At 32.1% G+C, this 24,634-nt stretch overlaps 1 protein-coding gene across 2 annotated transcripts in view; it reads right to left on the bottom strand.

The window, feature by feature from the left end:
- DIP-gamma (Dpr-interacting protein gamma) overlaps positions 1 to 14,497 on the bottom strand; it is a 91,760-nt gene extending 77,263 nt beyond the window's left edge. For both annotated transcript variants that reach the window (XM_070648553.1, XM_070648554.1), the window contains exon 1: positions 13,902 to 14,497. The gene's annotated coding sequence lies outside the window, so the exon portion shown is untranslated. The remainder of the gene's footprint in view (positions 1 to 13,901) is intronic.
- Positions 14,498 to 24,634: the final 10,137 nt, after the last annotated feature.

Below are 24,634 nucleotides of genomic sequence, written 5' to 3'. Positions count from 1 at the left end.
TGACAATAAAGAAAATGAGATATTTGGAGTGTAATGTCAAAATTTATTGACAAACATAATATTGAATTTTTGATTGATTAAAAGTGATTAAGTTTTTTTTATTGTTTGCTGTTGATCATAATTGAGAAATGATTTGTTCAGATTTGTTGATGTTTATTGGATTGCCCTATCAGGGTAAGTTGAGGGTTGAATGTCAATCAAATTGTAATTTGCTTCATTGTTGGACCTTACTAGTGTTAGTATAGTAATGATTGAGGACACAATCTGTCATTATTGGAGGGTATGTGAAACGGGCAGTGACCCACAGCCAACCACTTCTTAATAAGAGGCTCTTATTGAATAAACCCCACTTCATCATAGATGCTTAGGAGTTCTTTTTTGGAATTAAATTCCTACAATGGTCTTTCAACGATTCATCATTGGGACTGCAATAGTAAGGAGGTACAGACAATTTATAGTTGAAATAAAACAAGCGGCAGCAAGCGATATAGCTAGCTTCAGGTGCCGACTGTTAGAGGCCATGGATCACACTTGATCTGTACGGCCAGTGAAGAAAGTAAGTAAGTATATTGGTATGGCACTTTTTTGCGTGTCAAAACAGAGAATCTGTACAAGATTTGTGATGTGGCCAGTAACAGAGTCAGATGGAAGGCCTTTTGTAATAACCTAGGCTTCAAGTCGGAGCATGGTTCCAGTAAGTAAGTAGGTAATTACGGTATGGCACTTTACCATATAGTCAAATAACCCCCGATAACTCAGTAGTAGAATCATGTGACTGGAAATCATTTGACGATGGTTCAAGTCACAATTGGTATCCGTCATTCTGAATTATACTTTTTCTGTCAGATCAACACTTTTCCCCTGAATTTCTGAGTGCATAAGCCCCAGACTTTATCAAAAAATTAACACATTTTCCATTAAAAGTCTCAATTCTAATTCTCTGCGGTTCCGCAAAACATTTCATCACAAGTACTAATCTTAAAATCCTCAAATCCTCTTCCTCACTCTCAAATATTTTTTTGGAAGAAACTTCCAATGTATTCAAAAACAACAAGAAACGATTGGCATTTAAAAATATATTTAGCGTAAAATTTATGAGACATTCTTTCAAACTCAATTTCCTTTTCTCAATGCCTTCATGAACAAATCCCAAGCACATAAATGATTATTTGTCCCCCACTTTTCCTCGACATCGAATTTTTCTTTATAAAATTTGTAGACTTATTCGACATAGTGTTGCTTGTGCCAATTGTCACATCCCTACAATCTACATTATCTTCAATAATTTGTTCTCTAATCTTTTAAGCTTTTAATGCAATAATCATTCTTCTTCCCTCTCGTCACGCTTGCTTTTTTGTATGTTCCACTTTCTATTTGTGTGTCTATCTAAAAATTCTTTCTTAGTAGACATAATGCTACTCTATATGTACATGTATTTATGTAGACATTATGTGTCTATATAAAATTTCATTTAAATCATCTTGGATTTGCATAATAAATAAGCATCAGACTATGAATGAGTAGACATGCGAGTGCAAAATGAAAAACCAAAAAATCCTTAAATGGAAGGAATAAATGGCGAGGTTTAGTCTTCTTTCAAAAAAATTCTGCCTTTTTTTTACCAATAAAAGAAAATTCCAATAATAGCAACAACAATTGGGAATTGAACTGCTTATTGACAATACAACATCAACAACAATATTACTCATCTCCATTTAAAGCATTTTTTTCCCCAAAGAATGAGATTTGGTTTTATTGGAATTGTTGTCATTCTTGTCATATCTCATTACTGTTATACAATCAGGGGGCTTTGCCTTATTTTTAACGTTATGAGATTGTTACTTCAAAAGAGAAAATAAAATGAGAAGACACGTGAAGTCATTGAAGATGAAGAGTGATTTTTATCGATAGAGACTCAATTGGTTCACAACCTTGCATGGCAAATGTTTGAGGAATCTCCAGCGGGTAGGCTTTTCGCTTGGCAAATGTTTGAGGAATCAGGCTCCAGCGGGTAGGCCAAGCTTCGCTTGAAAATGTTTGAGGAATAGGCTCCAGCGAGTAGGCCAAGCTCTTGGCAAATGTATAAGCGGGTAGGCTTAAGCTTCGCTTGGCAAATGTTTGAGAATCAGGCTCCAGCGGCCAAGCTTCGCTTGGCAAATGTTTGAGGAATCAGGCTCCAGCGAGTAGGCCAAGCTTCGCTTGGCAAATGTTTGAGGAATCAGGCTCGACGGGTATTCGGTTGGCAAATGTAAAGCACCAAGCTTCGCTAGTGTTTGAGGATCAGGCTCCAGCGGGTAGGCCAAGCAGCTTGGCAAATTTTGAGGAATCAGGCTCCAGCGGGTCCAAGCTTCGCTTGGCAAATGTTTGAGGAATCAGGCTCCAGAAGCTTCGCTTGGCAAATGTTTGACAATCAGTCCTCGGGTTAAGCTTCGCTTGACAAATGTTTGAGGGATCAAGCTCCAGCGGGTATTTGAGGAATCCTCAGCGAAAATGTTTGAGGAATCAGACTTCCAGACCTCGCATGGCAAATGTTTGAGGATCAAGTAGCGGGTATCCTTCGCTTGGCAAATGTTTGAGGAATCAAGCTTCCAGCGAGTAGGCCAAGCTTCGCTTGGCAAATGTTTGAGGATCAAGCTCCAGCGGGTAGGCCAAGCTTCCTTGGCAAATGTTTGAAATCAGGTCACTTCCAAGCTTCGCTTGGCAAATGTTTGAGAATCAGGCTCCAGCGGGTCAGCTTCGCTAAATCAGGCTCCAGCGGGTAGGCCAAGCTCCGCTAAGGGATTCCAGCGGGAGGCAAGCTTCGTTTGGCAAATGTTTGAGGGATCAGGCTCCAGCGGGTAGGACAAGCTTCGCTTGGCAAATGTTTGAAATCAGGCTCAGAGGATCAGGCTTAGGACAAGCTTCGCTTGGCACATGTTTGAGGAATCAGGCTCTAGTGGGTAGGCCAAGCTTCACTTGGCGAATGTTTGATAATTTTCATACAATGTTCAAAGTTTCAAAAAATCATAGAAAACATTGAATTTGAAATTTTGTATGAAAACGAAAGTTTTTTGCTTTTTTAGAAGCAATGACTGTTCCTGCCATGCCCAAAATCTAATCAGCTCTTCTATAGAGAAGGACGGATCGATTGCAAAAAACTAGAAGTCTCTACGATGTCTCGTTATTGAGATTTCTTGCTGATTAACTTGTTTGCTTGTTTGCTTGTTTGCTTGTTTGCTTGTTTGCTTCGAATTTTTCGATTTTCTCAGCAATGCCTAACCAATTTGAAATCTGTTTTTTGATTATGGTGAGGAATTCTACATAACTTGCCATTGTGCTTAGTTTGGCTGAAAAATCCAAAAAAGTGGTTTTTCAATCTGAACAAATTCAATACATGTGAAAACGGTGTGAATATAAAAATAAATAAAATGAGAAGACACGTGAAGTCATTGAAGATGAAGAGTGATTTTTATCGATAGAGACTCAATTGGTTCACAACCTTGTGCTGTTGGGTGCTCAAAAATAGGCTTTTGTCTTTAAGACTCTTTGGATTCCATATTGTAAAATTTAAATAAATGGAAAACTATGACAGTTCTTAGATTCTGATCTAAGTAGCACAAGTCGAATAATCGATGGATTTCTTGGCGTGACTCTGGTCTTTAATCCGGTATCAAGTCATAGTAGTCTACTAGAGATCAGATTTGTGGGACAACAATTCAAAAATCTCTAGATTTCACACTACTTCTAAGATTCTAGAAAGACAGTACTGTTCCCCACAACATAGCCGGCGTGGGACTCAAACATACATCCTACGATTTCTTGGTGCATTTTTATGCCAATGAGCTACTTGAGGTATTATAGAGCGTAGCATAAATCACATTTAAATCTAATTTCTCTATCTGGTATTCATTGCACTGCTCTTATCGTTGCAGACCTCGAAATCGACTCAAATACTCAAGTTCAGTCTACATAAGTTGACTCGAAATTTGAGTCGATTTCAAGGACTGCATCGTTCTATTGCACGACAGCACAAATTCAGCATTATATGCTGTAAGATAAAAATGCGCCTTCAACTCTTCATCCTTTATTAAGCACACAATATAGCTTTTTATTCAAAATAAATAAGCTTCATATAAATTCAGTAGCAGTCGTGCAAAATAAAAAAAAAAGAAGAAGATATCAGCACTCCGGACTGACAATCAACAGAGAGTCAATTTTAGGCAAGCCTCCCGTTGGGCATTTAAATGAACGCACTTATCGCTCACTATTCATCTTTACGGCCTCATGCATTTTCAATTTTATATGCGGAAGCTTCACTTGAAAATTCAATTATATCGTATAATGATTGGCCGAAGGGAAATGAAGTGAAGTGAATGGAGTGGAGGGTCAGTCTACATTTTTTTTGTGTGTGTACATTTTATTTGCTTCTTTTTGCCAAATGTACTCGATCAAGGTAGAAAAAAATAAAGTCAAGAATTTCAAGCGCGTTCATTTCAGTTCATGAAAGATAAGGAAAATCGTTTAAAGCTCTGGAAAAGCTTTTTATTTTAGTGTGTTGCTGGTCGTCTATAAATAACTCTGAAAATTGATTTTCATCAAAGGCGCAAAAAGAAAATTTTTTTCATCGCATTCAAAATGCACTGTCGGTTATTTTTATTACCTTGTGCAATTTTCGACCTGTTTCCCTTTATCCATTTTATTTTTTACACAACCTTTCCGTACAAATTAGCTTTCAACACGAAAATCCTTTTGGAAATAAATATTTTATTTCATAAGTAAAATGGTGAAGAAATGAAGAAAAAATAAAGAAAAATTGTGGAAATGTGATGAATGGATTTTCACTGAAAGAGAAAATTCTTTCATGCTATGCACTAAAGCTGCTTTGTGTGCTTAAAACTCATAAAATTTTATTCATTTACGTCTACATTCAGTCTTTAAATAAGCACACATGTGAAAGAAAAATTGTTGTTTTTTTTGATTCATTTTGTGTGAAAGAGAAATTTAATATAAAATAAAATGAAAGAGTAAGCATGAGTGGGGTGGTGAAAATCAAGGAAACTTCCTACGCACATCTATATACTTTCATGAAAAAAAGGCCTGATAATTGTTTTTGTAAACATTTTTCGAAAATTAAATTCTTCAATCATTTTATTTTAATGAACATTCAACAAAATGGAATTTAGTGCTTTCTATTTGACCCAAATTTGGAATCGACTATCTCTGTTTCCAGCCTCAAATAAATTTGTTAATGAGAGCATGAAAGCTACAATTCATCTTCCTTTTGAAACATCTTTGAACGATTTAGTTGATACAAATTTAATTATATTTAATTTTATTTACATTTTACGACAACTTTGTTGTCCATATGTATATACATAATGCATGAATAAGCTATAAGGAATTCTGGCAAATATTGTTGTTTCTTTTACTTCATTCTTGGATAAACAAAGTAAAGATATGTAAAAATAAGAATAAAGACACAATTTTTGTACAAACAGAGTCGTTCCGGATTACTGCTAGGCTACGGCAGATGGTAAGGTTTAAAGGATTTAATTGTTGAAATTAAATTTAGGTTTTTAATGCAAAAAATTCAAGGAAAAATTAGAATAAATTTTATGAAAATTGGAACCTTAATTCAGAACATTTGCAGCTTAGTCCAAAGCTTGTATTTGATACCCGAATAGCACAAGTCGGTTAATCGATCAAAAATCCAGTCTCAAAGCAGTATGGCTCTGACTTGTTTGGCTATTTAGGACCTAATTCGGCTAAAATCTGGCCTTCACGTCAGCCTAATGCAGGACTTTTCATCAATTAACCCAGACCGACATGACTCTGACTTGATGTAGAATTCGATATAAATCCATCATACTAGAGTCACGCCGACCAGGTGCCCGAATTTTGATCGATTAACGCAAGCTGAGGTGCTTGTGACTTAGTGCCGAAATAGGTTTAAATGCAGCACCATGCCAGAGTCATGCCAAATTTTGCCAAGTGTTGTACCGAATTTTTGATCGATTAACCAATCTGTGCTACACAGAATATGTAGAGCCAAGCACAACACTTTACTATAAACAGGTTACACAAACAATCTTGAAGCACTTGAATGAATCCTTAAATAATCCAACAACATTACAATGTATAAACACAACAAGAACATGTAATAATATTAATAATCTAAGGTATGATGTTAAAAAGAAGTAGGAGGTAACAAAAGCAGCCACAAATTTATAAATATAATGTATAGGAGTAATATTTTTTTTTTCGTAAAGCACTACTTTAAACGGTTGTAGATCAGATACAGAACTTCTATTAATTTTGTTTCCTTTGACTGCACTTTCACAATTTATGTGTACATTCTCTTTCATTTCTTTTAGCTTTTTTTTTCATTCAATGTAGATGAGGTGGATCTATATATACAGCATAAAGCATTATACAGTGGGAAAAAAATTGTAGCGTAGCTGTAGAGCATTGCAAGAAAGATTTATTTGAAGGCGAGGCATTTAAGTATTTTTGCATGTATGAACATTTAAAAGTGCTTTCCACATACATTGCATTTTTTTTTTTTTTATTTGCAAAGAGATAGAAATGAAAAAAATTATCTGCAGTCACACTCACTACTCCTTCGAGTTCTCATTCCTTCATGTCGCTTCCCACACGAATAACGATCTGAAACAGTCACATTTGTCTGTCTCATTCTTAAATGAAATTATACAATTTTTTATCTTTCTTTCGAAATTTTCATTTGATTAAAAAAAAAGTCATTCAAGCTCTGATGCAGAAAATTTTTCATTCGAGAGATTTTTGAGATTTTTTTTTGGATGACTTTATAAATTTTAATTGATTTAATTTCTTCATCTGCAAGCGTGAGCGTAAAAGTTTTGAAATATATTTGAATCTCTAATTAAAATAATTCATGCGATGTGGGGAAAAAAATTGGGAAAATTAGATTTTTTTAAAATGTTTCAATTAGTTTTTTAAATAAAATATGAAGCTCTAGTGGGGCAATGTGGCAAACCGCAATTTTCGCTGTTAAATAAATCAAAATCCGCCGTCATGGTGCAGTCAGAGTAGTATGGATAACTTAGTGAATACGGTGTGCTGCAGCATGCTGTTAGAGATTTTGGATTGTCAGATGAAGACATATCAAATGTTTTAGAATTTACATTAAGTTTTGCAAGATTCTTTAATATTCTGTTCTTTTAACTAAGAATAAAAAATATATCCCCAATTGGACATGTTGGTTAATTGATCCGAAGTCCTACCATAGTTAACTGCATGACTTTGGATTCATACCAAATACACCACCAAGTAAGAGTCATGCTGATCTAGGGCTAAAGCTTGAATCAATATACCGATTTGTAATATTATTAAGAGCTCTGTTGAAGATCCATTAATTAGAGTTTTAAAATCTGACTTTTCAGATGGCAAGAGATCACGTGGTAGGCTTAACAATTCATGTAATATAGCTGTCAATAGAAATAGTGTTGCCATTGAAATTTCTGCACGTGAAAGCCATCAATATAGTCCTACACATTTCAATAATTAAAATACATTAGAAACGGAATAAATTTTGCATAATTCTTCGAAAATTAATTTTGCTTGAAGTGCACAAAACATCATTAAAAAATGATATTGAGTAAGAAGTACTTTTCAGACTTATTAACAACTTATTAATTTGTTTCTAAAAAAAGCAATAAAGTTTGATAATTGCAAATAAAAACCTTCAAAAGAATCTTATAAAATAAAAATTATTTTTAAACAGTATTTATTTATTGAAGATGCGGAATTGCCAGTAAATTATGATTATTATTTTTTTCAATCTAAATCCTTTAGCTAAGAGCCATCAAAACATTCATATGATATAAAAGATTCATTTTTCTTAAGTTCATGCTTGAAAAAATTACGAATAAATTGAAATGCAAGAGCAAGGGCGTATTCAGGGTCGTTGCCGGGTCAACCCCTCCACCTTAACTCTTTTTGGATAAAATTCTTCAATTTTCTTCCATTTTTCGAGTTAAAAATTCAAAAATTTCTGCGTTCCATCCCCTGGCAAGAGCTTTTGGATAATAATTGTTCAAATATATCTCAAGCTTCAAATATTGCTATACAGAATAAACAAAAGTATCTTTTCAAAATATTGATGTAGGTAGTATTTACAAAAAGTCAATGGTTCATATGAAATTCGCATCAAAATAAACAATTTATGGTATTTGACTTTCTTCTGCAAGATTGAGTTGATTGAGTTCGGAAAATTCGAAAAAAAGCAAATAAACTTACAGGAAAAGAAATCACTTTCAATGGATTTATTTTGCTTATTTCTAAATTGTAGGCAAGAGCTATTTATAACCACACTGTGAATGGAATTAATAATTATCCTGAGATTATTAGTAAATTAATAACATACAGCTCATTAATAGTCATTATTTCTCCCTTGACTTTTTTTTTACAACCAACGACCTTTTCGAAAACGTAATCAATAATTCATCTTATGCTGCAAGGTTCATGTTACGTACATAATATGATGTTATGTTGTTTCAGTGATAAATAAATAATAATTTGAAATTGAAATTAAATTGATAAGGAGAAAAATGAAAGGTATTGAATAATCAATGATAAGTCAACAATGATATTTCTCTTTTTATTTCGATAAAATTGACGAAAATTGATTTCTTTACCAAATAAAACTGAAATGATTTGATTATTTTTAATATTATGATGTGAAACTCTTGGATTCTTATTCAGTGAATGTGAATATTTTTGAAAATTTCAAAGTTCTTTTTTCAATTCTTTTTAAAGTTTTTTTATGTCTCATGATGAATTTTTAGACTTTTCTGGTTACCAGCCCGAGCAACACAAATTGACAATGCTCTTCAAAGAAACTTTACACTTAAATGCTCGCCAAATTCAGGCGTCTCCCATCTGATGTTAATAAAAATGGCTTAGAGAATCCTATGAAGTTCCATGCCAGAACTCTCTTCATGTGTACCACTCGGGAATATATTCCTCAAAAGCATTTCATTCAATATTTTTCAACGTCATGACTTTTCCAACATCATTACTTTTTCAATTTTCTAGAGTTTTCTATTCAACTTTGTAATTTTAAGATTTGTTATTCATTTCTCTATAAATTCAAAGGTTACACGACTCAACTCATGTAAATTTGATAAACGTAGACAGTATTTTTTATGATATTTGAAATCAAAAGCATAGACATAAGGTTGAATTATTCATGAAAATTATCATCAAAATTACATACATTTAAAAAAAATTTGATTTTTTGTCATTTTCAGTTGCTAAATGAATTTAGTTCACTTATAACGAGAACGAGAAAGAACACGAAGAAAGCACAATAACTCTTGGAGAGAAAGAATTGCATTTGGTATTAATAAAGCCAACCAGAGCTCGAAGTCGACTCGGATATTGTATGGAAAAGTCGACTCAACTCGACTCGACTCCATATAATATTCGACTCGATTTCAAGCTCTGGAGCCAATATTAAGAGACGTTCAAGGGATAGATCGTACGACCAACGAAGTACGTATCACTAAGTAAGTTAGTCAGTAACAGTCAAAGGAGCACGAAAATAAATCTGATTTAAACAAAATAAAATTCTGGGAATTCCATTGATTATTTCTGAAAAGGATCGTTATTCTCTAACGTAATATTATGCACGTGAACGTCTCTTATTTAAAGTCCTTAAATGAAAAGTCATTCGACATTTTTTGAAATATTCTTGGATTCACCAATAACTTATTAATTATAAAATGACATGAATTGTCTCGAACCAAAAGAAGATACACATAGGTTCCCAAATTATAGTTTAAGTTTCATTTATAATTGCAGTAAAAATCACTGAAAAAAAGTCAACAACATCCATTTAACATTTTTTTTGTAAGTCAACCCCATCATTACATTCTCAATTGTCAAATAAACAGTTTCACAAGCACAACAAAATGAATGGTTTAAAGTATTTCACTGATGATATATTTAAACATATTGAAGGTAATCAAATACAGAAGAACAGAAAATTTAACAATATATTTAACAATAAAAATGAGAAATTTCAGTTCAAATGAAATCATGAATATATCATTCAATCTTTTGACAAATCGCATAAACATGCTAATTTTAAATGACATAACAAATAAGCGAGATTTATTTAAATCACATGAATGAGAAGAAAAAAAAAATACTCTGCACGATGCTATAGTTGATGACGATAAGGGAGATAAAATATTTCACGAGAATGAAATTCATAGATGAGCTACATGCTACATATGTGACAATTCTCAAAGGATATGTCGACGATGAACGGAATAGAATATTTATTCAATCATAAAAAAAAGCAAGAATAGAAAAAATAAAGAGTGGGAGGCTCGTAAATGTTGCTTTAATGTTCAAACTAATGTCACACATTAACTGCTCTTTTACTACAGCCAAACGACAATGTAATTTGTCGGAAAATTTAGTGCGACATGTATAAGAAAAAAAAAATTATTGGAATGAATGGCAATTTTATTTCTGTGTTTATTTTATCACGAAAAGGAAATGGACTTTCTGAAGCTAAAATTGAGCTTTTCATTTGGGTCGAGTATAGTTGTAAATAATTAAAAAGTCTTAAAATGAGAAAATATTAAATGGTTCTTGGAATGAGACTCAAATATTTTGTTAACTAGTCATTTAGATCTTTTTATAAACGCCAAGATTATTAGTTTGTTGACATTAAATTGGTCTCGATTTGTTCAATGACTGGATTAATTATTTAAAAGGCTACGACTAGGATGATTCACGGTCGAAAATTGTATTATTAATGAGGGTGCGCCAGACCTCTGCACTCAGGAGACTGAAAGTTTATAGTGGAATCAAAGTTGCTTCTTTGATGGCATTTTTGTCTGTAGTCGACGAACGTTGTGAGTTGCATTTTCACTACATATGATTTGAAAAGGGGCAAGTGAAAATTTTCTATTGATGAGTCTCGGAACCCATAATTCCCGAAAGGCAAGGACGGATTACAATAATTTGATTCCGAATTATTAAACTATTTCGCCTCCGAGCTACTTCAACTCACATGGATAAATTAATAAACGAGGTTAAAAGTAAAATGACTGGATTTTTGTTCATCCAGAATATATTTAAAATGTGAAACTATCAGGGTTCGTCCAAAAATGCAGACCTGCAGCCTTGGATGAACTAAAGGTAGGGTTGCGAGAGAATTTTCGCAAGATATCGGGACACTTTTGGAAAAAATCGACACATTTCCAACTTTGGCACTTTTTGGATTTTTTTAACAATTTTGAGTCTTAATATTCAAAGACTTTTGCATCTAAAATGCAGCATTATCAGTTCTGCGGTTCTCAACCGGACCCAAAAAATTATTGACAAACGTTAAGCAATGCATCTTATTCAATCAATGCATAACATTCTATGACACCAAAAACTGGATTGACCTGATTTTCCTATACATTTGAGTGATTGGCATTAATTTTGTATATATTAGAAACTAAGAAAAAGCTGAAGATTAATTATCTCCAAAACCTTACAGATAGCAACAGTGATATTTTCTCCATCTCCCCCCGAAAAAAAATCAAAAGTTCTGCTTTCCATCCCACACAAAATCAAAATTTTTCCTTTCAAAACTGTTCTTCTCGCTCACCAAACTTTCTTCATTCCTTTCACAAAAAAAAGTTCCACTTTAAAGTACAAAAAGGTTTTTTTCATTCAAATTAATAAATGAGTGAGCGTTTAATAGAAAATACCCATAGACTATGACAACAACATTCTGCTTTTACCATAAAGATTATACACAAAAAATTTCTGCTATAAAAGTCAAATTGTAGAAAATAAGTAAGTAGATAAATGAAAATGAGAATATTGTGGTAGTATGAGGTGGGAGTAAAGATGATGGGTATGGAAGTATTTAAAATGATACTTAGTCGCACGCTCTCGCTTTTTCAATTCGTTGATGACACATTGCTATAAAGGCATTAAGGATGAGTTGAAGAATTATACAGAATGTGAAAAGGTTTCGAGTTTATGTAAATAATAATTGAATTAAGAAGAGAAGAGAAGTCGAGAGGTGAAGAGCGCTTTAAGGAATTAAGAAAATTAAATGGCTTATATACGAGCGTGAAAATAATACAGAAATTCTTGATTGAGTTAAAGACGAGGATATTATTTATTGGGCTCGATCGATATTAAGGTGTTGTTGGATTTAGTAAAGAAGACCTTTAATTATAATCATTTACTCAAGTAAACCTATTTCTATGGCTGAATTCTTCGGAAATTTTTAAATAGACTCAGGCATTCGATTGAAAAGTTTTGTTAGGAATACTTAGGAAAATTCAAGAAAATTCAAATAAACTTCTGCTGAATGTTCCAAAGTAAGTTATAACTAGACATCAGCTGGGCATTAATTTACCATTGACTGGTTCTAACGTGTTTTTGTACACTAGAGTCTAAGATCAAACGAAACGAAATAATTATTCATTCAGTAATTTCTAGATAAGGATTCTCAGCAGATTTCTAGGTAACCGAGTGACACAAACAAAACAGACTCCGCCATGGAGCTTTTAGAGCTCTACCATAGCTCTTTTTTATTAACACAAAATAGAAGCAGTTTTCATCCATCCGTCCAGAAAGCTCTATTTCTTCATTTATGTCGAGTGGGTTGATTTAATTATAATTCATTTTTAAAATAAGCACATTTCCCATGTAACCAAAAGGAAGAATTGTGTATTACATAAGAATCTTCCATGGATAATACTTTTGTACATTCCATGTACGTTCCTTGTCGTTAGAAAAAGGAAGATAATAGGGAAGATGCAATATGACATCAATGTAGAACATAAAGGGAAAACCAATGTAATACAAAAGTATTACATTGATGGACAATAAAATGCATATAAATATTACCATGTTTTCTTTGTATTTTTTCCATGAATATTTATGTATTTTTATTGTTAAAGTATTAGTGTGCACTTAATTATAGTACACTAACACCATGAAAAAATGACAAAAGATGCTTAATTTAATTAAGCTGCATACTGTTAAGTCTCGAACACATTCATAAATATTTATAAGTTCCATATAAATTTGGGTCGGACTTATAAAAGTGATTTCTGTTTGCTCTTGTGAAGTATATAGAATTCAAAATTTAGAACAAAATTTATTTTTCTTGCCAAAAAAATTTTTCTATGGTGAAAAACTGAGATTCGAACTTTCGCGAGTTGCGGTAGTCCATCAATGGAATACTTTTAGAACATACAAGGACAACAAAAAAAATTTGATATATAAATGGATAGTACATATTATTTTCCTTTAATGTCGAAGGAAAATATATGGAATATTTTGGTTAAATGGGTTTCAAATGATGGATGAAGAAAAAATTCCTTCACACTTTTATAACCATGTTAAGTACGCCATTAATCTCTATTTTCCGTAAAATTATTAGATCCTTTAGAAATATTCAGAAATCAAATTCGATTCAGATTTTCAAAATTCGAGTAAAGTCGATTCGATTCGATATAAAATTAGAATAGATCCAACTCGACTTTATATAAATTTCGAGTAGAGCCGACTAGATTCCATGTGAAATTTCAATCGACTTAGAGCTCTGGATATAATAGAGTCTTATGCTAAAAGATTGACAGTTTAAAAAATTATATCAAACATTCCACTACATATAGCAGCTATAAACAGCAGTTGATAATAAATTATCATAATTCTTCACTTCACAGGCACGTCAATTAAAAATTCAATTGAAATCCTTGACATTCTTCACTAGAAATAAGAAAATTTGCTCAATTTTGCCCGTTGGCACAATCATAACATACAGCATATAACATTGTAAAATCGAATAGAAAAAAAGGAAGAATCGAAAGAGAGAAGAAAAAGTTTTATCAAGTGAATAATTTATGTCTCACCGGAAAATAGCAATTTTCCAAGCGAGCAAAGGTGTATTCAAATATTTGTGACACCTTGTTTACATAACAAAAGCTTCATGTCTTTACTTTACGGTGCTCCGAGCTGAAGAATAACTTCTTATTCAGATAACTTTTTTCTTCCTTCAATTATGATATTTTTTTTTTTCAGCACGAAAAATCAATCTTTCGGCATTGCTTGATAATATTCATATTCATTTTGTTCTTATCAGTCAGAATGCTCACTCTTTTGTTGTGACAAATTAAACAGATTATCCTTCTCATTTTTTACTTATCATTTATCATATTTCATTGATTAATGTCCAACAACTACTTTTATTCTGTATGATGAATTCACACTCTAATATATTATTGTATTTTATATTATTTCATGCTCTTTATTATGTTTTGTTACTTTTCTTATCGCATGATAACACCAAAGGTTAATATAAAGAATTTTCTTTCCTCTTTTTTTCACTATGAATTTCCTTCTCACACCGAACCGACCGTGAATTTTCTTTCTTTTTTTTCTTTATTTTTCACCAAAAAAAGTAAATGAAAAAAAGTCGCGATGAAAGGAAATTTTTTGTTACAACGTCCTGCACGGCGAAATTTACGAAACGAACTGATTCACCACTTTTTGTACGGTCGTAGTTAAATATTGAAATGGTACACAGACAGTTAATGTACTCGAATGTCCTTTCCAATGCATTGTCACGAAAAAATGCTGCTTTCACTTGGATGGGAAAATTGTTCCGAAAAATTTCCATTCTCTCGCGAAGACGACAATGCATGCGCATGAGCTGTATGAAATGTTGAAAATTATTTACTTTACAAAGTGACGGTGATGCAATTTTCTTAGTGAAATGAATATAAAAAATGCTCCATGAGGTAAGAATATTTTTTTTTTTGTTAAATAAAAAAACTTTTTTATAGTTTTATCGATTTTTTTTTTACAAAGTCTCTGCTCCCCCTTGTCTTACTTTTATTATGATACTTTGCAAGGTGTTTATGAGATTTTAAGCAGAAACTTCCTCAAGGCGCTTTTTGGGGAATTGAAAATATTTTTCTTTCTCCTTTCAACTTTGTAATAATTTTTTTACAAAGAAATTTACCTACTGACATCTACTTTTTCTGTACCTTAAGATGGCATTTTATTACTAACTGAGAAATGTATTTGATGTCATTGAGTTGAGTGGAAATATTTCTTGCATTGATAAACTGCCTTAGATTCCTCTTGAGAAATAAGAATAATGCTAAAGTTGAAATTTAAACATTTATTTAAATGAAAATTGTCCAAGAATTTTCACGCAAAGCTTGTTCAAAATAAAATGACCTTATAGGTAGAACGTTGACCTTACGTGTCAAAGGTCTTGGATACAATTCTTGATCGTTTATAATTTTTGAAGATCGTTTTTCTTCTCGCTGTTCTAGTTACGAAACTTAATTGATGTGTTCGGTGTAGTTTTGAGATGATTGGCACTTAATGTGTCCCCACTGCTAGGTTTACAATCATATACACAAATTGTAATTGAGTACATTGCCCCAAAAATTCATGCGATTACTATGTGAGCAACGATGCAAAAGTACTGGGAATTAGAATTAGACGAACTCTAAATACGACAATGGCCCTCACCAAGGAAGAAACTAAGTTCATTGCAGGATGCATAAGATCTTTTGATGGACTGTTGTCTATGCAATGTGCAGAATTTGCAAGTGGTTCGGATCTTACAATAAATTGCAGGTCTTAATTGTTTGGTACAATAGATTACTAATCGCAGTGACTCCATCTCATAAGGCTGGTCCTTCAAATATTATTAATAGATATTATCATCAATTATAACTGAACCATACTCGATTGATTTCGATACAAAAATCGCCTAAATAGACATAAGAAATCCTCAACCTTACTTGACACCTCAAAATATAAATAAACCATGAAAGCTACTCCTTTAATTTCAATAATTTCTTGAAGATGTTTCGGAAGAATTCACGTCCTTCTATTTTTAGTGTGACGCTTCAGGTTCTTTACTCATATACTCGAGTTGTATCGAATTTCTGAGAAATATTGACAGAAAAATTTCATAACAAAGTCTTGTTCTATATTCCTAAATATATTACAAATAAGTGGGTTGATGAATAACAAAATATTCTTTTGAAGACGTAAACTTTAAGGAAATTTCTTGAAAGTTCGTAGATTTTGAACGATTGAGTGCAATTGAGAACTCGTGAGACACTAGGTTATTTTAAGGAAGCGTTCACTTATTGCATTACGCCAAGACACAACCTTCGCAAAGCATACTTTCAGTAGCATAGATCGAAATCAATCATCAGAAATTTCAGTTCACTCAGTTCCATGAATTACAGCAAACATCCAACATGTTGAGCCTTCTCAATGCTTCAAAACTCAGCCTTCCTCAACTCAACTCACTTTGACGCCTAAAATGATTATCCTTCAATTATACTAATTTGCTTGGAACCCCCCAAATAAAAATCATGATAAATTAACTTCATCAGTTTTTCGAACATCAAAATTCTGTTTAGAATCGTTCAATCATTCTGCATTGACCTATATATTCGTCGTATACAAAAAACATGACTAGAAACGAATTCACACAAGTGACGAGGATTAGAAAAAATTTCATCAATCATAATGTGCAAAAATTATGGAATTAATGTCTCAATATTTATTCCGATGAATTTAACAAAATGTAGTTGAATTTTTTGTTGAAGCGGAAAATTCGCTTAATCGATTAAAATGTTTTGTATTCAAAAAATAATTCATGATTATCAATTTTATGTGTTCATACACTTATGTCCTATTTCTAAAAAAAAATAGAATAAATATGTGCTCGAGGCATGATATGGTTATTTATATTTATTTGCTTTTCATGCGTGCAATTTTCTGTATCGAGTTCCATACATTTTGTTAAAAATATGCTGAAACATAAAGTCATATTAAATTCTGTCGGTAAAAAAAAATGTTATTATATTTTTTATTCAATTTGAAAATTAAAATTGAGTTACTAAAAAATTTAATAACAACTCGGTGATACAAATTTTATTCAATAATTCTCGACTTCCATATGATTTTAACATATGAAATGCAACATTGTTTTGTCTGCATTTATAAATTCTACTTCCGATTTTAGTCACTTATTCCTTACGTTCGCGTTTAAATTTTCCATTTTTTACGCAACTTAATAATCCCGTAGGCAAATGGCATTGAAACGGCCAAAAATCCAACACCAGGCTAGAGTGATTCTGGCTTCAAGTCACATTTGACGAAATCTAGCCTCAAGGCAGATTCAAGTTGACCTTGACCTAATTTTTGGAAATATCAACACATTTTGCTTTCCAGGAACTACACACTACAACCGCAATACAGCTCATCAAATTTCAGTATATACCCAATGCCGATGCCTGGAACAAACGCCTTCGTTGATTTACGACAAAAAAATGGAGAAATTTAAAGGAAGTTTAACAAAATACGAAGCTTTTAAGCTGAAATTGATAAATTGCTTGAGAGGTTCTCAATGCGATGATGCGATGAAGTTTCAGCTTCTCGGATCCTGCTTGGAAGGAACACCCTGGCATTTCGTGCAAGGCCAAAAAAACATCAAGGAATTTCGTGCTGGAAAACCAAGGCACAACCATAAATCAGTTATTAACTTACATATTCAAGTTGAAACTTTTGAAGACATGCAAAAATTCCAGCTTCTAAAAATTGAGTCATAGAAATTGCAAGAAACACTTTGGCTATATTAGATGTATTTAAGGATTGCGGCTTGCATGGCTAACACACTTTGTGATAACCAGAATCGTCATTTTGTCTTCTCCGTCTGGACTACTCGCTATTATTTGGCATGAATTGACGGCCTTTAAGACAATTAACTCCACAGCTAGCTATTAGCCTACATTTGATATTCAAAATGATCATTTATAATTTATAAAGATAAAGCTTATAGATGCAATTGTTAATCCTTAAGTATTATCTCACAATGTGAACCATTTACTCTATTCTTGTAGAAAGTTCAAATAGCCTTGTCTATTCTATTTCTTCATATCTCGAAAAGAATTTTACTCATAACATTTAGTCGTTAGTGAATATGAGAATTTACATAAGATGATGATCTTAGCATAATTGATAGGAACCTCATTTCATGCAAATGTGAGCTTATAATACTCTTAACACAGTAACAAGAGATACCAAAACCACTGTATTAAATTACAATGATTCTTATAAAACCGCAACACTTTATTGAATTGTAAAGTGGAAATCCTCGAATTCTAGAAAAATTGTAAATTGACACGTCACATTTTATGACATTTGAGTGATAAAAAATTCCCATTTTTCTCTCCCCTAGCTTCGTCTACTTCCATCATCTCCCTTAACATAAGATTGAGTAAATCATACAAGAGCTGTGCGACAGCTGACGTGACATTAGAGGTTTATTGAAAAGTTTCATCTCTCATATCTCCCATTTTTCTTTTTCTTCCACAACGCTCATATGGGCTGATACAGTCGCTGATGTGAAATTTCTCATATTTATCTGACTTTTTCCTTTACGTTTTTCGTTCTACAAATGTCTTCATTTTTCAATTTGGCTTTTCATGGAAAGATGCTCAATTTGGATTTATGTTCATTGTTGAGGAACATCTCACAATCATTTTTGGTGTTGATTCAATTTCGTGTGTTTTAACATTTTTTTATGAATTTAAATTGAATAATTTTAAAATTATAATTTTTTAACTATGTACAATAATAACCTAAACTGACAAAGAAGCCCCTTTTAGGTACCTTAGTGATATTGCTGTACCATGCCAGCCTGCTCTTTGCCTGTTAGGATAAGATTACTCCTAAATCGACTCAAAGTCGGCTCAAATTATTGTGCAATTTTATAAACTTACTTACTTACTTCCTAGAGGCTGGAATGAACGAAAGCCCATTGCCGCATTAAGAGAACATCTGTAGACAGCTCTATCTTTTAGCATTTTTGGAAAACGAGTGCTTAATACACTTTGGCCGGCTGAGTGGTTGGCTGCATAATCCGCGAGATCTTGATAATCAGGCATGGTAAAAAGCCATCGTTTATTTTCGTTGACGATTGGACACGAGGCACAAATCTATCTCTAAACGTTAATTGATAGGGTGTCAAATGATGCACTTTGCAAAGCAGGGTTTCTCGGTTCCAACATCAGATATCATTGAAGCCACACAAAAGTGATAAAATCAGCTTCATAAGCCAAAAGATAGAGGCCATGGATCACAGTTGATCTGTACGACAAGCGAAGTCAGAAAGCAAGTACTCAAAATTTGCTCTATTTCCGACATTTTCGCTGAAATTGACATTTTCAGTTTAATTTTCAAAAGTGCTCATATATTTTTTTAAACTGCATGAAGCATCTTTAAAATTTCTTCATCTTCTGTACATAACATTTCCATCAAATGTAAATAAATTCTATAAAATGACAGAATCAACTTTATGAAAGCTCCTGCTTTTGATAGTTTTTTTTTCATCTTTAACTCATCTTCAAAACCTTTTTGAAGCACCCATCAGTCCTTATATCACAGAATCATCAACATTATCACAGCAAGAGAGAATTTTTTTTTTTTAATATTCCAAAAATTATTCACGATTCGTTACAAACATCAAAGTCAGTTTAGCATATGCATAAAGCACATTTTCTGTGCTGTTACATCCAGTGCTACTCAATATGAGAGAGAGAGTTGTTGTGAATGTAAATCTTTTTAATATATTCAAAGTGTCAGATATATTTTTGAGATTGCTTAAAATTTACTACTATGCAAATTTTCATCACAAATCCCAAATGGAGAGGAAGTGAAGGATTTTTTTTTCTGCAGCATTTCAACTCATAATTTAGTTTATGTATTTATGGTTGCATGAATTATACTATTTTTTTGTTAGAATATTTTTTAAATGATGTGCTTTATATTTTTAAAATTTCAAGGGGATTTCTATGTCTTTCAATGCAGTGCAGTAGCATAGAATTTTGAATATATATTCAATGAGCAAACACAACACAACAACATAATGTTATTACACCCAACACATAACTTTCTCAATGCATGCAATTATCAAATTAAATTTAATAAATAACAATATTCAAGCTGTGTCATAGTACAGTGAGGATGATAAATTCTCATGCAAGACCAAAAAACAATGAATGATATTAGAGAGAGAAAGTCCTCTTTTCATTGCCTGTCCACATAAACTCATGGCAATATGTGGAGATGAAGAGAAATAAGAGGCAATGCTCCAAAAAATATGCATTCAAATATTTTTGTATGAAAAGTGTAGTTTTATAAATGTTTGGATGGCTCATTTTGTTGGAATACGTTGGAAAATTGTCGAAATTTTCTGAATTATTTCGTCAAAATTCTATAAAATTATGGGTTTTGAAAGAACTATTAAACTATCTTTGACAGACTAATTTGAGCAGCACAATTGGGTACAATGGACAAAATCAGCTGACACGGTACCGTCAGGGCAGCTTCGCATCCTACCGCTAATACGACAATGTAGCCATGACTAAGCGAGCACCTATGCTGTGCTGTCCGGGCAAGTTTCCTAATTGATGAACAATTTACAGCAAATTTCGACAAATAAGACAATTTTTATCCTAGAACTGCCAAATACAATTTCAACTCTAATCCAATCTTATTTGCATTTTACATTCCTTACTTGCAGCTCCATATGAGCATTGCAAATTTTTGCATATTACATCCTTTCGTGTCATTCTTTTACTTTACAAGAATTTCTTATAAAATATTTCAAAAATAATATTTTTTTGGGAACTTATAAGAAGGAGGATTAAAATTATCAACATTGAATACACAATGGGAATGAGAATAAATATAGAAGTGATGACAAATGTTCATACACACATATATCTACAGAATCAACTCACATCCGGTAAACAATTTCTTCTTATTCAGTTCTGTTGACAAAATGTATATGTTCTGAATTTTCAAGTAGATAAATTGAATTTTCAATTAAATTTGTGGCATTTCAAGCATACGAAGAGTCTAAAAAAATTCTTTTTTTTGTATTTGAATGAAATAGAGTTCGGTTGATACTGCTGCAATCATTTTACAATGGAATGAAGAAAGTTTGCATTTGATATTCTAGATATGTTAGGCTGTAGGGGGTTTGAAATATCGTAGATGTTTTTTGCTGTGAAGTAAGGAATCAAATTAAAAGTTCTTTTTATAGTATTTTGAAGTATTTGAAGCTTTGTGGCGCGGTATTTTGTGGGTAGTACTCAGGAACGTAGCAAGGGGTTGAGGGAGGGGTTGATAATGTTTGTATGGATCGCAAAAATTTAGGAATGAATTTCGGATTTTTTTCGAGAATCCCTAGAATATTCCTGAATACAAAAAATGCTGTTGTTAATTAAAAATCGAATAAAATTTGCATAAAATTATTTTCTGCTTGCTCTTGTGAAGTATAACATTTCATACAAATTAAAATCTATTCTTAGCGAAGTAAAGCAAACCCAATTCAGCTTCGACCTCTGCAAAAGCCTAAATTTCATTAAAATCCTCCATCCACTCTATCCTTTCCATTTTCTCCTCTATTCATCTCATAACCGAGTAAACCCCTAAGGGGTATCTCTAAATAAAATTTCATTTCAAAAAACACTCAACGGCAATTCAGTAGCTTTTCCATCCTCTACATCTCCTTCTCTACACATCAATTGCTATATATTTTGGCAAATATTTATCAGTTGCAAAATTTTCAATATCATAATAAGTAGGAAGATGCACACTGCATCGTGAGAGTTGTTTGTTATATATCGCAAACTATAGTTTATCTATACGTACAGATAACATGTTTTAAGATATGTATAAATACATATCGGATGTATTCAAAATTAATGACAATGTCTCCACTACATCCTGCCTATTTATCATCACTGCTGAGGGTTTATGGCATAAAAAGATAGATTTAACTTGTACCTGCATCATGCTCCATATATTTTGCACAAAATTTTTGAATTATAGGTTCCCTGCGTCTGCAGTCTTTCTATATATGTGTGTACGGTATGTGAATGAGAAAATTGAAAATATCCTGAATGGGTAAGAAGAATTGCTTGTGTTATGAATAATAATTGGAATAATGGATATGATAAGTATTAGAAATTAAGTGAAACGTGCAATTTTACCAATTATTGATTTCTGTAAGGATATATGGCTGATCTAGTACAGGAAATATCAGATGATAATTTTTTTATAAGCCATAACTATTCGTTAATCCATTATGAAAATCAATTAATTATCAAAGACCAATCAATTAGTTAAATAAATAGCGATTTCAATATTTTTCGTGTGAAAATTTCAACTAATTTTTCATTTTCATCGAATATCGTAAATCGCACATTTATTAATAATTTACAATGGTATATGCATGTACAGAACATGGATTGGAAAATATATTTGAATATTGTTCTGCATTATTGCTCAATATAAAATGTGAACTCATTAAAATTGAAAATACAGACAATAAATTTATCTCAACCACCTCTCAATGTTAATAATAATTTTATTTTACGTATTATGCCATTGATTTAGATGTTATTTCAGCTTTATTTGTTTATGCCTGCTTGTACATAGATTTGTCGAGATATATGGAATTTGCATATGAAATGAAATCAATTATTTACTCACAAGTTTTAGAACATTAAAATAGTAAAATTTTATTATTATATTGCTTATGAACTATTGTTGATGATTAAAATTCTATGCCAATAACTTCATAACTATTGTTATAATAAATCATATTTTTGGCAGTGATATTGAGGAGAATTTATGCAAATTATTTAAGCATTTAATGAAAAATTGGGTTTTGTGTCTGATTGAGAGATTCGATTGCTTATGAAAATTATTAGGGGTTATGTATGTCTAGCATAAATTGAGATATTTAGGAAGTAATCTTTATTTTTCACACATCAGTTTGAATTCATGCAATTTGTTCTGTCTATCAACAGAATCAGGGGTGTATTTAGAAGCTGAGGTATCGAGGGCAGTGGATTTAGAGGTCAACCCTCCCCTTTATTGGAATATTTTTGCGATCCTTTACTCCTGAGCCTTAACGACCAAAGAATGAATTGTATCAACTCCTCCGAAATGCTGATATCATTATGGTTCTCCAAGTAAATCGGTTGAGAATGACTAGACATGTATATAGACACCTACTGAATGCCCCGATCTATAGAATAACGGTATCAGGCTTTGCAGATGGTGATGGATCTTGAGGTAGATCAAAGAATTCCTGAATTGGATGTATAGAAAAAAGACGAATGCTTAACATTCCGAAATGGCTGAATAATTTAATGGATAGAACTGGTTTAAGAAGTTCTTTTTGAGCGACAATAGACCTACGGTACATTCCTGAGCAGTACTCGACTCCATATCAAGCCCACAATTCATCAAAAAATGCAATAAATAAATTTAAATATCTGACACAAAACAAAAAATTCCAAATTTCACAGAATGCATTTTTATTTTGTCATTTACACAAAACCTTTCATGTTCACAAATAATTTTCGGAATCAATTTACATCTCAATTTTAAATCTAAAATAATTAATTCAGTAAATTTTTTTATAGTTGATATGAAGTTCAGTCACATAAAATTCAGCAAAAAATGATAAACATAATAATGAATAAAATATGTAGTAATAGCTAGATGGAATCTATGAAAAAATATTAAATTTCAGCCCATATTCTGCACGCAAAAAATAGCTTTGACTGCATGAAGTCGCTGTAATTTTTTGTCTCTCTTGTGTCAGTATGAAAAGCGTGGATGAAATAAATTTTTATGCGATTTATTTGCATATGTTAAACAGAATATCGCGCATATATGGAAAGATACAGAGCTTTTTTTGTGACAAATTTAAATACAAATTCAATTGAGAGTTATAAAATAATTCAAATAACATTCTTTTGAACTTTGGCTATTCAAGCTGGAATTTAATAAAATTATGAAAAACACAGCTAGAATTTATTTATTTAAATATTTCCTTGCAGCTGAACTAGAATTAAATTTATAAATTGCAGTTATTAGTATTTGATTTATACAAATTAAATTTTTATTGAGTACACAACTACACAATAAAATGCTACTAAAACCTGTTTATGTACTTTGTTACTTAATTGAACTTTGTTAAGGGTCGATTGTTTATTACGTAACGCTCTTCAAGGATCAGACACTTTATAGGTATTGTACAATACATACAATAATTACAGTACTTTCATATAAGTGCAATACATTGGAGTGTTTAAGCCTTTGGAGATGGGAAGGGGGACTTGAGGTTTTGCTAAACCTCAATCAATGTATTTTTGTTCTCACTCTCTTATTTCTAAGAGAGGAGGGGGAAGTGGTCTCAAGAACTCGATTTGTCTCGTGACAAAATAAGTAAACGGTTCTTTATTGAATTACTTTATCTCTTTGACGTATGCAATCTGTTTTCAATCTAGTCACAACAAGGTATGAAGCTCAAAAACTATGTTGTTCTTTTATCTCGAGCGACACAAATGAAAAAAGCTCCACCACGGGGTTTAAATATGTAAAGTAGAAACCGCCTCCGTTTAATGGGCATATGACTGTCAAAAATAGACGTCTTTTATTTGGTAATAATAAAAGAGTTTTAAAAACCAGAGCTAGAAGTCGATTGAATTTAGTATGAAAAAGTCGAGCTCTGTTTAAAACT

This window comes from Chironomus tepperi, unplaced genomic scaffold (genome assembly GCF_022539635.2).
Source record: "Chironomus tepperi strain 1889 unplaced genomic scaffold, CSIRO-AGI_Ctep_v1 contig_406, whole genome shotgun sequence".
Classification (NCBI taxonomy): domain Eukaryota; kingdom Metazoa; phylum Arthropoda; class Insecta; order Diptera; family Chironomidae; genus Chironomus; species Chironomus tepperi.
Note: the sequence above shows the minus strand (reverse complement) of the source record. Positions and strands in the feature narration are given on the sequence as shown.